At 42.6% G+C, this 3,955-nt stretch overlaps 1 pseudogene; it reads left to right on the forward strand.

The window, feature by feature from the left end:
- The first annotated feature begins 399 nt into the window (after window positions 1-399).
- On the forward strand, window positions 400-1,025 carry LOC106727283 (annotated as a pseudogene).
- Window positions 1,026-3,955: the final 2,930 nt, after the last annotated feature.

Below are 3,955 nucleotides of genomic sequence, written 5' to 3' on the forward strand. Positions count from 1 at the left end.
GAAGACCAGTGGGCTTTGAGGATTTGGGGTTCTGGGTGGTCCTGGAAAGTATGCCTTTGTTGCCTTCAGTTCTCAGCTGAGTCAGCACATCCTCTGGAAGCCTACCCTGACTCCTGACCAGGTCTCATCAGACCATCAACCTCTCCTTCTTAGCACTTGTGCAATAGTTGTAGTTCTACATGAATTTGTGTAATTGTTCATGTAATGTCTCTCTTCCAAAGAACTGTGTGCTCCTTGAGGTCAGGTAAAGTGATGGTTCTCACCATTGTGCTGAGCCTGGTGTCTGGCACATCACTGGTGGGATACATATTTTTTGGTTAAATGAATATGAAACTTAGTGGGGCGGCTGAGGCCAGAGGACGTGATCCATGGGCAGCACTGGGTAATGGCTGTGGCAACCACCCAGACAGCGCTGGTCCCTCTGGCGGGCTCCCCTGTCACCATTCTCTGTGCTGCCCGCTTCTCGGTGAATTTTTGGATGAAGCCATTAAATTAATTGCTTGCCATCATGAGTAGAAGTAAGTGTGACAGCAATTTTTGTAGTGTAGAAATTGGAGATTCTACATTCACAGTCCTGAAATGAGATCAGAATTTAAAATCTACAGGCTCAGGAGCTCAAGGAATAGTATGTGCAGCTTCTGATACAATTCTTGAAAGAAATGTTGCCATCAAGAAGCTAACTGGCCATTTCAGAATCAATCCCATGCTATGCGGGCTTACAGAGAGCTGGTTCTTATGAAATGCGTTAATCACAAAAATATAATTGGTCTTTTGAATGTTTTCACACCACAGAAATCTCTAAAAGAATTTCAAGATGTTTATATAGTCATGGAGTTCATGATGCAAATCTTTGCCAAGTGATTCAGATGGAACTAGGTCATGAAAGGATGTCCTACCTTCTCTATCAGATGCTGTGTGGAATCAAGCACCTTCACTCTGCTGGAATTATTCATCGGGACTTAAAGCCCAGTAATATAGTAGCCCAATATGACTCCTTGGGCCTGGGGGTGGAAGAGGAGGGATAGGAAGTCATCTAGTCATTGATAGAACTACTTTCAGAACTATGTCAGTGGTCTTATTTTGAGTAATTTTTCCAAAAATGTAGAATTCATTTTGTAGTAAAGTAGTTTATTTTTTAAAATGTCAAGTGATGTAATTTAAAACTTAAATTGTTTTAAAACAGCAACAAAACTGTATTGTATGTTTGCTGTAATTAACTGTGTAATGTAAACCTAATTATTTTATCATGGGTTTAAATTTTTTGTATATTTGCTTTACCTCATGCTGCTGATTTTTTTTACTGAATTTGTAAGATTTTGTTTATCAAAGCAACTATTATGTGGTGACTTGCCTATATCATGAATTATTTAAGATTTTTATAGTTTTTTAATTAGAAATTATTTCAAATGTGTTGTTCATGATGCTGTCCTTCAGGGTTATGTGCTTATCAATGAAATAACCACAGAGGAGGGAGGGAAAGTAACCTGTCACCAGTTATATTCAGGAATAACCATTGAAAATGATGAATGTTAAAAAAAAACAACACCTCCAATATTGCTACTTGCCAATCCTAATTTAGTTACAACTATTGGTAGTAATCCTACATGACTTTTGGCAAAAGTCCCATCATCTAAATGGCAGAATAACTCAGAGCATGTCCTTGAAGATGCTGGGCATCCACCACCACCCTTCGACTCCCCCCACCTCACCCAACAAGAGTAAAATGAAAAGAATATGCTGTTTCCTGCAAATCTGTGGCTTTCTCAAAGCTCGCCATCACAGAAAGTCAAGAGGACACTTCATGAGGAATACATTCAATGCAGATAAGCAGATGGTTCACTTCTCCTGGCTCTGAGCCTATTCTTGCACACACTGAGCTAAGCTCCTCAGGCTGCGGGTCCCAGGGATGGTCTGGAGCCTGGTCCTTCCTCTCCTGCAGCGCGGGCCTTGGACCTTCCAGTTTCCTGCTGGAGAGGCAGTCAGTTGAGCACAAGCCCGGGGGCTTCTGGCCATTTGCCTTTACCTGTAGCATAATCATGTCTATACTAGCTGCGGGGGGGGGGGGGGGGGTGTTCCAACGCCTATTTAGATTTCTGTAGGTGATGTATCCAATGAACAATATACCGTTCATCTGAAAATCGTAGCACACAGTCATACATAAGGTATCATTTCCTAAGGCCTTTTTCTCCACACTGAGCAGAGCAGGCATAAATGGTGATTATTCAGTCTGAGTCTTTCATTTTATATATCAGATTTTCAGCAAAACACACAATGTGGATGTTGAGTGGTGTAAGCATGGTGCTGCTCCTGACAAGTGATGTAACTGTTTACATTTTATATCTGCAGAATTATTTCTTTACAACGGAATTTTTCTTAAGTAAAATGTCATTGAAGTCTTAAAAAAAAAAGAATACGCAACTGAATGAGTGAGTCTCTGTACTTGTTAAGCATCTGTTGTCCTGGATCTCTTGAATTAAGCCTGGTGCCTCATGGGGCTGTGCTGTGCTGTGCTGGGGAGAGACGCTTTCCCTGTCCTCGGCTCTTGGGCAGGGATTGTTCCCAGGAAGGTGGGCTCAGGGTGTGAGGGCTGTGGTCATGGGAGGAGAATGTGGGCCTCGGCCCAGAAGGTGGCCTGGGCACTGTGATCAGGGCTGAGGGGCAGGGCACAGACAGGGAGGTGTGTGAGAGCTCTGGGCAGGTTTCCGCTTCATAAGTATGATGATGAGACAGGTGGTTCAGTTTGAAGTTTATATGTGTGTTTTCAAATCTTTGTTGGTCCAGATGGGAGATGCAGGCATGGCCACAAATGTTACAGTTCAAGATATAAAGTGAGAGCGAACCCGAGGAAGGACGCAGGGGCTCTGAGGAAGGGGTCGTCAGCTCTGCGCGGCGATGCAGTGGGGGGAGTTTTCAGGACGGAGGCTACATCAGCAGTAGGTGTTTTATTTATTTATTTCACTTTTATCTTTTTACCAGACTTATTGCAGTGTATTCTACCTGTCATAAAATTCAGCCATTGCAAGTGTATAATTCAATGATTTTCAGTAACTTTACAGAATGGCACAACCATCATCATAAATCAGTTTTAGAGCATTTTCATCCTCTTGAAAGATCTCATGTACCATTTAGAGTTAATCCCCAGTCCCACCCATCCCTAGGCAGCCACTAACCGACTTTCTGACTCTAAATTTGCAGGATTATGTTTTGAAGGTTAAGAAGTGTCCCTTAGTTAAGGTAATCACAGGGAAAGTGGGAAACCTGGGGACACGGTGGTCACTTCTGAACTGGGAAGCTCTGGACAGCTCAGGGCTCTGCGCACCCAGAAGTGCACGTGGTCAGCTAACGCCTTCCCCCTTGTCTCTTTGGGTGGCTGGCGTCCTGCTCTCCCCACAGTCCCCCAGCTCGCTCTAGTGCAGCAGTTCTCAACCTGTGGGTTGCGACCCCTTTGGCGGTCGAACGACCCTTTCACAGGAGTCGCCTAAGACCATCCTGCATATCAGATATTTACATTACGATTCATAACAGTAGCAACATTACAGTTATGAAGTAGCAACGAAAATAATTTTATGGTTGGGTCACAACATGAGGAACTGTATTGAAAGGGCCAGAAGGTTGAGAACCACTACTCTAAAACAAAAAACTACTTTCAAAGGGGCAGATAATAGTTCTGGAAAAAATACATTTAAATATATTTTAAATATAAATATATAATTTCAATAATATGTTCTAGATATAATTGATATATAATTCCCTATGAAAATTTGACAAACTTTAAAGGGAATAACATTAAAATTTCTCTCTGATACAGCAGAGCCACTCCAGCAGGTCACCAATAAGTAGAAAAGCCAGCTAGAGGTCAAGAAAGATAGTTGAGGGAGAAAAAACAAGTCTAGCGAAAATGCTACAGTTCCAAGGCTACAGCTCCCTAGCCAGGGTCCACGTCCATCCCATATGG

The sequence above is a fragment of the Myotis brandtii genome, unplaced genomic scaffold (genome assembly GCF_000412655.1).
Source record: "Myotis brandtii unplaced genomic scaffold, ASM41265v1 scaffold4, whole genome shotgun sequence".
In the NCBI taxonomy this organism is placed as follows: domain Eukaryota; kingdom Metazoa; phylum Chordata; class Mammalia; order Chiroptera; family Vespertilionidae; genus Myotis; species Myotis brandtii.